This window comes from Mus musculus, chromosome 2 (genome assembly GCF_000001635.26).
Source record: "Mus musculus strain C57BL/6J chromosome 2, GRCm38.p6 C57BL/6J".
NCBI classification, from domain to species: domain Eukaryota; kingdom Metazoa; phylum Chordata; class Mammalia; order Rodentia; family Muridae; genus Mus; species Mus musculus.
This window is the reverse complement of record NC_000068.7, coordinates 54,589,891-54,604,905: the sequence shown is the minus strand read 5'-3', so window position 1 is coordinate 54,604,905 and position 15,015 is coordinate 54,589,891. Positions and strand designations below refer to the sequence as shown.

Below are 15,015 nucleotides of genomic sequence, written 5' to 3'. Positions count from 1 at the left end.
TGAACTTCTACCAGACTGATTTACTTACTACTCCCAGGAGCAAATATGATGTACTTTCAAACACAATAGACCCACATAAACATGAGGTAAAATGTTACTTTGTGTATGCTGCCATAGGATAAATATTTTAATGAAGGGCTGTTCTATAGCACTTTCCTCCTATTTTGGATGGAAGCTAAGGTCTGACACTTTTATTGATGCTACTCTGTGCTTACAAACAGGGGCCTATCATGATTTCCCTCAGAAAGGCCCAACAAGCAGGTGGAAGAGTCAGATGTATATATTTACACCCAACCAATGGACAGAAGCTGGTGACCCCTGTGGTTGAATTAGGGAAAAGTTGGAAGTAGCTGAGGAGGAGAGTGACCCCATAGGAAGATAGGCAGTCTCAACTAACCTGGACCCCTGAGATCTCTCAGGCACTAAACCACTAACCAGGCAGCTGATATGAGGTCCCTGACACATATACCAGGGGACTGCCGGGTCTAGACTCAGTCAGAGAAGATGCACCTAACTTTCAAGAGACTTGAGGCCCCCAGGAGTGGGGGGCCTGGTGGGGTGGTGGGGGATGTAGACATTCTCTTGGAGATGAGGCTGAGGAAGGAGGTTTCGAATGTGGAACAGTCAGAGGGTGTAGACCAGGAGGGGGATAAAGTCTGGAATGTAAAAAAAGAATAATAATAATAAAGAAATATACATTAAAAAAAAGCATTTTCAAAAGTAAGGTTAAGCATTCCCTCCTGCAGGGAAGTTTGTAGAGCATAGGAAGTAAACAACTCAAAAGCTTCAGGAAATGACTGAAACTGACCAGATTTGCCAGGCACTATCACCCCCAAACTTATATAAGCAGGAGGGATTGCTGTGGCCTATTCTTAGACCAGCTCGGCTCCCTAACAGAGGATCAGACAAGCTAAACTGCCTCGAAGAGACTTAGACCATCTAAGCTTCCTGAAAGAAACACTAGCCAGCCTACGTAGATGCCAGCAAGCTGTGTAGTGAGCTGCACTGAGCTGTGGAGTGACCCCTGTGGTTGTTTATGAGTCACCAGCCATGTTGTCTAAACTTCGGGTGACACTCTGAGGCTTTTCTGCTCCCATAAGAAACCCCTCATCCATATTCTGTAAACAACCCCAATAACATTGATTATCTGAGATGAACATTGGTGATATCTTGACTTTGGTCTATCCATCTGGTGTTGGTATATTTCTGTTCATGTCTCTGCCCTAGGAATAGTGTCATACAAAACAGTGTCACTAAATTGTTTAGCTTGGTATGTGTGGGGCCCTGATAGGCAGCCTATTTTGATTGAATAAGGCTTGCTTCTATGACCCAGAAAACTCTACAAGGGATGGAACACCAAGCCACATTCCCAGAGTCAGGTGCCTGACACCGCAGAGCACATGACTCCATAATTCTGTGACTATAAGTTACATAGACAACGTCCCAAGCTTCTGGCACTCTGGCTAGATTCCACCCACAGTTACCTGACTATAGCCAGGTATGCTCCTCTCCACAGTTAGCTGATAGCCCAGCCCACTATAAAAGGAGCCCTAGGTCCCTCCTCACTCTCTCTAAGCTCTCACTTTTCTTACTATCATCAATAGCCCTCCCTCTCTCTCTCCCTTTCCCCCTCTCTCCACATGGCCATGGCCGGCCTCTCACCCTCTTTCTACTTTATCTCTGCCTTTCTACAAAAGCTCTAAAACCTTAGACTGTCTCTGCTCATCAAGGCCTGCCATGCTTGAATGATGGGATAGGCTTTCCCCTAATGAGCTGTGTCTAACCTCCAGCTGAAAGGTTGTCTTGTCTGTGCGAGAACCATCCAGCGCCCCCTCTACCCCCTGCCCTCTTCTTCCTTCGGCCCTGGGGACTCCATTCTGTTCTCAGTTATTCTGCCATTTCCAGCATGAGATGCCCCAGGCTGAGAACCTGGTACCTAGGACTGCCCCTTGTACACCACACACCCAGCTGGGGTCCCTGGCTTCCCACAGCCAGACACCCACCCAGGGCAGCACGGAAATTGTGCGGCAGTCCCTCCGTGGCTGCCCGCCCAGAGCACCAGAACTCTGGCAGGACGCAGGGTTTTTCCCACTCCCTCTTTCCCCCATGCCCACTGACCAACAGGTATGTAATCCACTCAATAACACAGGCAAACTTTGTAGTTATCTTTTTAATCAACTGGAATAACAGATCTGCACCAGTATCCCAGTCCAGCAAAATCTTCACTTTGCACAAGCTTTCAGACCCAAAACAATATAATCTTGTAATGAGGTAATACTTTTAATGTTAGCAAAATGCATAGTATAAGTGCAATTTTTAATATCTATGATAATTGATCGCAATTCTAAGTATTACATTTGATATCGATAAATTTGCTAAAGCCTAGTTTATATGAAATAAAAATAAAATCATGGGGAAAAGCAGAGAACACATCCACAGTGCTTGGGGGGGGGGGTACTTGTTTATTTTGTTTTGTTTTCGCTTGTTAATTCTTTTATCATCATCATCATCTTTCACTTTACAGCTCAATCACACACCCTAGTCCCTCTTTGCCTCCCAGTTTCAGCCTTGTAAATTACTTCCCCCATTACCTCCTCCCTTTCTCCTCAGAGAAAGGGAAGCCTTTCTTGGTTAGCACCCTATCCTGGAGCATCCAGTTGCAGTAGGCCTATACATCCTTTCCCACTTAGAACCAACTAGGTGTTCCATGTATGGGATTCACCTGAAGACCAAGCTGCACATCTGCTACAGATATGCAGGGGACTGAGGTTTAGCCCCTTCATGCATTTTGCTTGGGGTTTAGTCTCTGTGAGCCCCCATGGCTCAGCTGAGCTGATTCTGTAGGTCTTGTACTGTCCTTGACCTCTCCAACTGACTCTATCCTATCCCTCACTCTTCCATAAGACTTGCATGTCCAGCATGGCCTGATGTTTTGCAATGAAGGTTGTCACTTACTCATGAAGCTTGCAAACATGAAAAACAAAGCTAAAATGTCATACAGTGAGGCATAAGACATAAAGACACAAAGTAGGCAGCATGATATAGAATCTGAACACAAAATAACGATCTGTTGCTACATATTATAGAAGTTTCCTTTTGACAACAAAATACTTACATGCAGATTAATTTGTTAAATAAATAGTATTTTAAAATATAGATAAGTGATTTCCATATTCAGAGTCTGTTTCTTCATTTTTTTCAAAAAAATATTTTATTAGATATTTTCTTCATTTACATTCAAATGCTATTCTGAAAGTCAACTATACCCTCCCCACCATTTTCCCCAACCCACCCACTCTTGCTTCCTGGCCCTGACATTCTCCTGTACTGGGGCATATAATCTTCCCCAGACCAATGGCCTCTCCTTGCAATGATGGCCAACAAGGCCATCTTCTGCTACATATGCAGCTAGAGACATGAGCTCTGGGGGAACTGATTAGTTCATATTGTTGTTCCTTCTATAAGGTTGCAGACCCCTTCAGCTCCTTGGGTACTTTCTCTATCTTCTCCATTGGGGACCCTCTGTTCCATCCAATAGATAACTGTGAACATCCACTTCTATATTTGCCAGGCATTGGCATAGCCTCACCAGAGACAGATATATTAGGGTCCCATCACAAAATCTTGCTGGCATATGCAATATTATCTGGGTTTGGTGGCTGTTTATGGGATGGATCCCCTGGTGGGGCAGTCTCTGTATGGTCCTTCCTTCTGTCTCAGCTCCAAACTTTGTCTCTGTAACTCCTTCCATGGGTTCCTATCTACTTTTTTATACTTTTAGAAAACACAAAACTGCCAGTCATTTTTTTATTTTAAATGAATTCTAAAAATATGAACTTAGATCCATATCCTTATGAAAAGGTAAAAATTCATGCCACAGGATTATTCTTATGTTGTTGTTGAAGACTGTAGAAAAACAAAGAAGAGATTAATATTGATGTTTGAAAAAGATATATATTTTAAACCTTATCTCCAATAGTATGATGATTTTCAAAGAAATAAAATGTTACTTCCTCATGACTTTTGACAAAAAGAATAATAAACACTGGAAGAAATAGGTCATTTTACCAAATGGTTCTGATCAAACAGGATAGTCACATGTAGAAAAATGAAATTTATTTCTCATGTCTACCCTGTAAAAAACTCAACTACAAATGGATCAAGAACCCCAAGAAGACCTAATAGGACAGAAAGGAGAAAATACATTTAAACTCATTGGTATGGAAGAGGAACTTCTGAAAAGGGTTCTAATAGTGCAGACATTAAGAACAGCATTTAACCTTCCGCTCGACTCGAGACTCGAGCCCCGGGCTACCTTGCCAGCAGAGTCTTGCCCAACACCCGCAAGGGCCCACACGGGACTCCCCACGGGACCCTAAGACCTCTGGTGAGTGGACCACAGTGCCTGCCCCAATCCAATCGCGCGGAACTTGAGACTGCGGTACATAGGGAAGCAGGCTACCCGGGCCTGATCTGGGGCACAAGTCCCTTCCGCTCGACTCGTGACTCGAGCCCCGGGCTACCTTGCCAGCAGAGTCTTGCCCAACACCCGCAAGGGTCCACACGGGACTCCCCACGGGACCCTAAGACCTCTGGTGAGTGGATCACAGTGCCTGCCCCAATCCAATCGCGCGGAACTCGAGACTGCGGTACATAGGGAAGCAGGCTACCCGGGCCTGATCTGGGGCACAAGTCCCTTCTGCTCGACTCGAGACTCGAGCCCCGGGCTACCTTGCCAGCAGAGTCTTGCCCATCACCCGCAAGGGTCCACACGGGACTCCCCACGGGACCCTAAGACCTCTGGTGAGTGGACCACAGTGCCTGCCCCAATCCAATCGCGCGGAACTTGAGACTGCGGTACACAGGGAAGCAGGCTACCCGGGCCTGATCTGGGGCACAAGTCTCTTCCGCTCGACTCGAGACTCGAGCCCCGGGCTACCTTGCCAGCAGAGTCTTGCCCAACACCCGCAAGGGTCCACACGGGACTCCCCACGGGACCCTAAGACCTCTGGTGAGTGGACCACAGTGCCTGCCCCAATCCAATCTCGCGGAACTTGAGACTGCGGTACATAGGGAAGCAGGCTACCCGGGCCTGATCTGGGGCACAAGTCCCTTCCGCTCGACTCGAGACTCGAGCCCCGGGCTACCTTAACAGCAGAGTCTTGCCCAACACCCGCAAGGGCCCACACGGGACTCCCCACGGGACCCTAAGACCTCTGGTGAGTGGAACACAGCGCCTACCCCAATCCAATCGCGTGGAACTTGAGACTGCGGTACATAGGGAAGCAGGCTACCCGGGCTTGATCTGGGGCACAAACCCCTTCCACTCCACTCGAGCCCCGGCTACCTTGCCAGCTGAGTCGCCTGACACCTGCAAGGGCCCACACAGGATTCCACACGTGATCCTAAGACCTCTAGTGAGTGGAACACAACTTCTGCCAGGAGTCTGGTTCGAACACCAGATATCTGGGTACCTGCCTTGCAAGAAGAGAGCTTGCCTGCAGAGAATACTCTGCCCACTGAAACTAAGGAGAGTGCTACCCTCCAGGTCTGCTCATAGAGGCTAACAGAGTCACCTGAAGAACAAGCTCTTAACAGTGACAACTAAAACAGCTAGCTTCAGAGATTACCAGATGGCGAAAGGCAAACGTAAGAATCCTACTAACAGAAATCAAGACCACTCACCATCATCAGAACGCAGCACTCCCACCCCACCTAGTCCTGGGCACCCCAACACAACCGAAAATCTAGACCCAGATTTAAAAACATTTCTCATGATAATGATAGAGGACATCAAGAAGGACTTTCATAAGTCACTTAAAGATTTACAGGAGAGCACTGCTAAAGAGTTACAGGCTCTTAAAGAAAAGCAGGAAAACACAGCCAAACAGGTGATGGAAATGAACAAAACCATACTAGAACTAAAAGGGGAAGTAGACACAATAAAGAAAACCCAAAGCGAGGCAACGCTGGAGATAGAAACCCTAGGAAAGAGATCTGGAACCATAGATGCGAGCATCAGCAACAGAATACAAGAAATGGAAGAGAGAATCTCAGGTGCAGAAGATTCCATAGAGAACATCGACACAACAGTCAAAGAAAATACAAAATGCAAAAGGATCCTAACTCAAAACATCCAGGTAATCCAGGACACAATGAGAAGACCAAACCTACGGATAATAGGAATTGATGAGAATGAAGATTTTCAACTTAAAGGGCCAGCTAATATCTTCAACAAAATAATAGAAAAAAACTTCCCAAACATAAAAAAAGAGATGCCCATGATCATACAAGAAGCATACAGAACTCCAAATAGACTGGACCAGAAAAGAAATTCCTCCCGACACATAATAATCAGAACAACAAATGCACTAAATAAAGATAGAATATTAAAAGCAGTAAGGGAGAAAGGTCAAGTAACATATAAAGGAAGGCCTATCAGAATTACACCAGACTTTTCACCAGAGACTATGAAAGCCAGAAGAGCCTGGACAGATGTTATACAGACACTAAGAGAACACAAATGCCAGCCCAGGCTACTATACCCGGCCAAACTGTCAATTACCATAGATGGAGAAACCAAAGTATTCCACGACAAAACCAAGTTCACACAATATCTTTCCACGAATCCAGCCCTTCAAAGGATAATAACAGAAAAGAAGCAATACAAGGACGGAAATCACGCCCTAGAACAACCAAGAAAGTAATCATTCAACAAACCAAAAAGAAGACAGCCACAAGAACAGAATGTCAACTCTAACAACAAAAATAAAAGGGAGCAACAATTACTTTTCCTTAATATCTCTTAATATCAATGGACTCAATTCCCCAATAAAAAGACATAGACTAACAGACTGGCTACACAAACAGGACCCAACATTCTGCTGCTTACAGGAAACCCATCTCAGGGAAAAAGACAGACACTACCTCAGAGTGAAAGGCTGGAAAACAATTTTCCAAGCAAATGGAATGAAGAAACAAGCTGGAGTAGCCATTTTAATATCGGATAAAATCGACTTCCAACCCAAAGTTATCAAAAAAGACAAGGAGGGACACTTCATACTCATCAAAGGTAAAATCCTCCAAGAGGAACTCTCAATTCTGAATATCTACGCACCAAATGCAAGGGCAGCCACATTCATTAGAGACACTTTAGTAAAGCTCAAAGCATACATTGCACCTCACACAATAATAGTGGGAGACTTCAACACACCACTTTCTTCAAAGGACAGATCGTGGAAACAGAAACTAAACAGGGACACAGTGAAACTAACAGAAGTTATGAAACAAATGGACCTGACAGATATCTACAGAACATTTTATCCTAAAACAAAAGGATATACCTTCTTCTCAGCACCTCACGGGACCTTCTCCAAAATTGACCATATAATTGGTCACAAAACAGGCCTCAATAGATACAAAAATATTGAAATTGTCCCATGTATCCTATCAGACCACCATGGCCTAAGACTGATCTTCAATAACAACATAAATAATGGAAAGCCAACATTCACGTGGAAACTGAATAACACTCTTCTCAATGATACCTTGGTCAAGGAAGGAATAAAGAAAGAAATTAAAGACTTTTTAGAGTTTAATGAAAATGAAGCCACAACGTACCCAAACCTATGGGACACAATGAAAGCATTTCTAAGAGGGAAACTCATAGCGCTGAGTGCCTCCAAGAAGAAACGGGAGACAGCACATACTAGCAGCTTGACAACACATCTAAAAGCCCTAGAAAAAAAGGAAGCAAATTCACCCAAGAGGAGTAGACGGCAGGAAATAATCAAACTCAGGGGTGAAATCAACCAAGTGGAAACAAGAAGAACTATTCAAAGAATTAACCAAACGAGGAGTTGGTTCTTTGAGAAAATCAACAAGATAGATAAACCCTTAGCTAGACTCACTAAAGGGCACAGGGACAAAATCCTAATTAACAAAATCAGAAATGAAAAGGGAGACATAACAACAGATCCTGAAGAAATCCAAAACACCATCAGATCCTTCTACAAAAGGCTATACTCAACAAAACTGGAAAACCTGGACGAAATGGACAAATTTCTGGACAGATACCAGGTACCAAAGTTGAATCAGGATCAAGTTGACCATCTAAACAGTCCCATATCACCTAAAGAAATAGAAGCAGTTATTAATAGTCTCCCAACCAAAAAAAGCCCAGGACCAGATGGGTTTAGTACAGAGTTCTATCAGACCTTCAAAGAAGATCTAATTCCAATTCTGCACAAACTATTTCACAAAATAGAAGTAGAAGGTACTCTACCCAACTCATTTTATGAAGCCACTATTACTCTGATACCTAAACCACAGAAAGATCCAACAAAGATAGAGAACTTCAGACCAATTTCTCTTATGAATATCGATGCAAAAATCCTCAATAAAATTCTCGCTAACCGAATCCAAGAACACATTAAAGCAATCATCCATCCTGACCAAGTAGGTTTTATTCCAGGGATGCAGGGATGGTTTAATATACGAAAATCCATCAATGTAATCCATTATATAAACAAACTCAAAGACAAAAACCACATGATCATCTCGTTAGATGCAGAAAAAGCATTTGACAAGATCCAACACCCATTCATGATAAAAGTTTTGGAAAGATCAGGAATTCAAGGCCCATACCTAAACATGGTAAAAGCAATCTACAGCAAACCAGTAGCCAACATCAAAGTAAATGGAGAGAAGCTGGAAGCAATCCCACTAAAATCAGGGACTAGACAAGGCTGCCCACTTTCTCCCTACCTTTTCAACATAGTACTGGAAGTATTAGCCAGAGCAATTCGACAACAAAAGGAGATCAAGGGGATACAAATTGGAAAAGAGGAATTCAAAATATCACTTTTTGCAGATGATATGATAGTATATATAAGTGACCCTAAAAATTCTACCAGAGAACTCCTAAACCTGATAAACAGCTTCGGTGAAGTAGCTGGATATAAAATAAACTCAAACAAGTCAATGGCCTTTCTCTATACAAAGAATAAACAGGCTGAGAAAGAAATTAGGGAAACAACACCCTTCTCAATAGTCACAAATAATATAAAATATCTTGGCGTGACTCTAACTAAGGAGGTGAAAGATCTGTATGATAAAAACTTCAAATCTCTGAAGAAAGAAATTAAAGAAGATCTCAGAAGATGGAAAGATCTCCCATGCTCATGGATTGGCAGGATCAACATTGTAAAAATGGCTATCTTGCCAAAAGCAATCTACAGATTCAATGCAATCCCCATCAAAATTCCAACTCAATTCTTCAACGAATTGGAAGGAGCAATTTGCAAATTTGTCTGGAATAACAAAAAACCTAGGATAGCAAAAAGTCTTCTCAAGGATAAAAGAACTTCTGGCGGAATCACCATGCCAGACCTAAAGCTTTACTACAGAGCAATTGTAATAAAAACTGCATGGTACTGGTATAGAGACAGACAAGTAGACCAATGGAATAGAATTGAAGATCCAGAAATGAACCCACACACCTATGGTCACTTGATCTTCGACAAGGGAGCTAAAACCATCCAGTGGAAGAAAGACAGCATTTTCAACAATTGGTGCTGGCACAACTGGTTGTTATCGTGTAGAAGAATGCGAATCGATCCATACTTATCTCCTTGTACTAAGGTCAAATCTAAGTGGATCAAGGAACTTCACATAAAACCAGAGACACTGAAACTTATAGAGGAGAAAGTGGGGAAAAGCCTTGAAGATATGGGCACAGGGGAAAAATTCCTGAACAGAACAGCAATGGCTTGTGCTGTAAGATCGAGAATTGACAAATGGGACCTAATGAAACTCCAAAGTTTCTGCAAGGCAAAAGACACCGTCAATAAGACAAAAAGACCACCAACAGATTGGGAAAGGATCTTTACCTATCCTAAATCAGATAGGGGACTAATATCCAACATATATAAAGAACTCAAGAAGGTGGACTTCAGAAAATCAAATAACCCCATTAAAAAATGGGGCTCAGAACTGAACAAAGAATTCTCACCTGAGGAATACCGAATGGCAGAGAAGCACTTGAAAAAATGTTCAACATCCTTAATCATCAGGGAAATGCAAATCAAAACAACCCTGAGATTCCACCTCTCACCAGTCAGAATGGCTAAGATCAAAAATTCAGGTGACAGCAGATGCTGGCGAGGATGTGGAGAAAGAGGAACACTCCTCCATTGTTGGTGGGAGTGCAGGCTTGTACAACCACTCTGGAAATCAGTCTGGCGGTTCCTCAGAAAACTGGACATAGTACTACCGGAGGATCCAGCAATACCTCTCCTGGGCATATATCCAGAAGATGCCCCAACAGGTAAGAAGGACACATGCTCCACTATGTTCATAGCAGCCTTATTTATAATAGCCAGAAGCTGGAAAGAACCTAGATGCCCCTCAACAGAGGAATGGATACAGAAAATGTGGTACATCTACACAATGGAGTACTACTCAGCTATTAAAAAGAATGAATTTATGAAATTCCTAGCCAAATGGATGGACCTGGAGGGCATCATCCTGAGTGAGGTAACACATTCACAAAGAAACTCACACAATATGTATTCACTGATAAGTGGATATTAGCCCCAAACCTAGAATACCCAAGATATAAGATATAATTTGCTAAACACATGAAACTCAAGGAGAATGAAGACTGAAGTGTGGACACTATGCCCCTCCTTAGATTTGGGAACAAAACAACCATGGAAGGAGTTACAGAGACGGAGTTTGGAGCTGAGATGAAAGGATGGACCATGTAGAGACTGCCATAGCCAGGGATCCACCCCATAATCAGCATCCAAACGCTGACACCATTGCATACACTAGCAAGATTTTATTGAAAGGACGCAGATGTAGCTGTCTCTTGTGAGACTATGCCGGGGCCCAGCAAACACAGAAGTGGATGCTCACAGTCAGCTAATGGATGGATCATAGGGCTCCCAATGGAGGAGCTAGAGAAAGTAGCCAAGGAGCTAAAGGGATCTGCAACCCTATAGGTGGAACAACATTATGAGCTAACCAGTACCCCGGAGCTCTTGACTCTAGCTGCATATATATCAAAAGATGGCCTAGTCGGCCATCACTGGAAAGAGAGGCCCATTGGACTTGCAAACTTTATATGCCCCAGTACAGGGGAATACCAGGGCCAAAAAGGGGGAGTGGGTGGGCAGGGGAGTGGGGGTGGGTGGATATGGGGGACTTTTGGTATAGCATTGGAAATGTAAATGAGTTAAATACCTAATAAAAAATGGAAAAAAAAACATAAAATAAATAAATAAATCTTTAGAAGAAAGAAAGAGAAAAAAAAAAAAAAAAAAAAAGAACAGCATTTAATGTATGAGATTTCATGAAGCTAAAAGGATTGTGCCTAGAAAAGGACACTGTGTTTTGAATGAAGTGGCAGGATTTGAAATGTATACAAATATGACAGGCTATTGCCAAAACTCTTCGTTACCCTCCTGAAAGCAAGAAACCTTAGTGCTAAAGAAACCTCAAGTTATAGGCAAAACATGGAGGAATCAAACAGGTATGGATCTGGTAGACTCATTCTTATTAGACAGCTTTCATAGCGCTGGAAAAGTACATTTTGTTGAGTTTATAGACCATGGTAGATTAACTATTTCCAGTGGAAGGTCAGACATCAACATTCAAGAATATTTGATTAGCATAAATAGACTTGGTGGGTTTAAATTTTTTTTAAAGTGAACACAAAGTTGGATTGAGTGGATATGATCAAAACACATAAAATTTTTCAATGACTAATAAAATCATCAAAAAAAATAAAACAATTCAGCTTTTGAAATATAGAACATTCAATATATTTCCATAATTACATAAAAGTGTGTGTGTGTGTGTGTGTGTGTGTGGTGTGTGTGTATATTTGAGACTGAATATGTTCTCTGTAGATGAAGAACTTCAACTCAAAAGATATGTCCCCCTCTGTTTCCCAAGTGCTGGAAAGAAAGATATGTGCCACCACACCCAGTGGGGGGAAAAAAAAACTGTATTTTATCATAAAAAAAAACAGAAAATATGGTACATTTACACAATAGAGTACTATTCAGCTATTAAAAAGAATGAATTTATGAAATTCCCAGGCAAATGAATGGACCTAGAGGGCATCATCCTGAGTGAGGTAACCCAATCACAAAAGAACGCACATGATTTGTACTCACTGATAAGTGGATATTAACCCAGAAACTTAGGATACCAAAGATATAAGATATAATTTGTAAAACACATGAAACTTAAGAAGAACAAAGAACAAAGTGTGGATACTTTGCCCTTTCTTAGAACTGGGAACAAAACACCCATGGAAGGAGTTACAGAGACAAAGTTTGGAGCTGAGACGAAAGGATGTACCATCTAGAGACTGCCATACCCGGGGATCCATCACATAATCAGCCTCCAAACGCTGACACCATTGCAAACACCAGCAAGATTTTGCTGATAGGACCCAGATATAGCTGTCTCTTGTGAGGCTATGCCGGGGCCTAGCAAACACAGAAGTGGATACTCACAGTCAACTATTGGATGGATCACAGGGCCCCCAATGGAGGAGCTAGAGAAAGTACCCAAGGAGCTGAAGGGATCTGCAACCCTATAGGTGGAACTATATGAACTAACCATTCCCCCCCCAGAGCTCGTGCCTCTAGCTGCATATGTATCAGAAGATGGCTTAGTCAGCCATCATTGAAGAAAGACCCATTGGTCTTGCAAACTTTATATGCCTCGGTACAGGGGAACACCAGGTCCAAGAGGTGGGAGTGGGTGGGTAGGGGAGTGTGGGGGGGTATGGGGCACTTTTGGGATAGCATTGGAAATGTAAATGAAGAAAATACCTAATTAAAAAATTTCAAAAGAACACTCATAAAATATCTCGTAATTCTTATACCAGCTTAAAATGCATATCCCCAAAATAAGCTAGTCTGAATGAGTACTAAACTCATTTTTCAGTAGATTAAGGTTGTTCAGATAATGTCTATCAATTAATTCACAGCATTTTCTATCCTCATTTTTCAACATGAAGTTCTCACAATTGTTATGATTGATCCTATTCTAACATTTTTCCAGAAAGAAATTCACAGGACATTTTCTAAGATAAACGTACACAATAGGACAGCTGTAAAAACTATACAATTTATAAATCTATCAAGGGATGGCTCTCTCAGCGAGGGGTTAGAAGAGGGGAGCAGAGAGAGGGGAGAGACAAAAGGAGGGAGGGAAGATGGGAGGAAAAGAGAAAGAGATTAATAACTAAATTTCTCAGAAACAAGGCAGGAAAGTAATAATGTAGTTATTGTTAAAGACAAGCACAACATATTCTAAAGATGTCAAAAGAACTATCCATTTAAGATTGCTTGGATAAATTCTATTCAGTTATAGAAGAAACCATATTCTATGTGACCTTTCAGAGGCCCAGAAATCTATAAAATAAAGATTTTTATACCAAAGAACAAGATAACAACTGAATTTACAATATCAGTCTATCTGAAGTGTATAGTTTAGCTTATAATTGTGTCCTATTCTTCACAGCTGGTCAAAGCAAGCCAGTATAACCTCATGCCTTTGCTACAATTCTAAACTTTTATATAACTTTACATTTTTTACTGATAATGTTTCATAGCAGCACTTTTATATAAAAGTACTGCTTCTATAAAGCAGATGTTCTCTTCAAAATCAACATTATATTAAATAGAGAATTTTAATACTGTCTAAATAATAATGAAAAAGGTTGAGCCAAAAAAACAGAGAACAAATATATTAATTTATCAATTTAAAATAAGTGTTTTATTTATGCAAATTTGTTACTATACCTTGCTAATTAATACATGATTTTTTTTAATTCATGAATTTTCCTTAAAAGTGAAATATGTTCAGTGATGAGCATAATTTTTTCAATCAATTCATTAATTGTTCTGATATGTGAAATATGTTCAGTTAATCATGCTGATACTTAAAAATGAAGAAATCATATTCTTTTTTTTTCATTTTTTATTAGGTATTTAGCTCATTTACATTTCCAATGCTATACCAAAAGTCCCCCATACCCACCCACCCCCACTCCCCTACCCACCCACTCCCCCTTTTTGGCCCTGGCGTTCCCCTGTACTGGGGCATATAAAGTTTGCAAGTCCAAGAAATCATATTCTAACAGAATAGATCATATCATGAAAACCAATTTTAAGATAACAAATATTGGTCATTCGCTCTATGTAAGGCATCATTTAATGACTTATAGGTTTCACCTCATTAATTTTCCTTCTAAGAAAAACAATACTATTATCTATATTTACAGATGAGGACAATGAGCATAAGAGTAAAATTTCCCTATGTAAATTTTGGTTACATGGGTAAATAAATGAGAACCTGTACTTCCACTCATTGATTTATACTGCCTCTCAATTAATAATATTCCCTAATCAGTACACCAAAATGTCAAAGCCTATAAGGCATCTAAGAAATGCTTACAGGTTTTCTTTAGTCTCTAATGATGAAAATAATCTTGTTGATTTGACATTTTGTATTTTGTATATGCATATCTTGAACTTTTAGCTTCCAAAAAAAGTTATTATCACCCCCACCCAGATAGCACCTAACTACCTAACAAACATTACAGAAATCAGTATTCAATGGATAAATATGTGGATGAATTAACAATAGATACCTTTCACCTAAACAGTCTCTCAGAAAAATGATTAACACATCTGAAATGCTAGAAGCAGGATATAGAAAGAACTAAGTAATCAATCCTGAAATATCTATGGCATTCAAAAACTTAACATTTTTCTTCAAAAGCCCTCATGCAGATTATTTAATCTTCAAAATATATTAAGGAGTGTTTTACAGCCTTCAATTTTTAAAAAATGAGTTTTATAAAAAGTTTTATCATTGGCAATGTATTTAGGAAATGGCTGAACGTCCAATCCACATAATTTGGTCATTCAATATTGCATATGTTCTACCAGAAAAACAGATTATATTTTAATTTAGACTCATTATCTT

The 15,015-nt window shown here is 41.0% G+C and overlaps 1 protein-coding gene across 9 annotated transcripts in view; it reads right to left on the bottom strand.

The window, feature by feature from the left end:
• The window catches only part of Galnt13 (polypeptide N-acetylgalactosaminyltransferase 13), a 682,099-nt gene that overhangs the window by 513,404 nt on the left and 153,680 nt on the right, over positions 1 to 15,015 (bottom strand). The gene's annotated exons all lie outside the window — the stretch shown is intronic.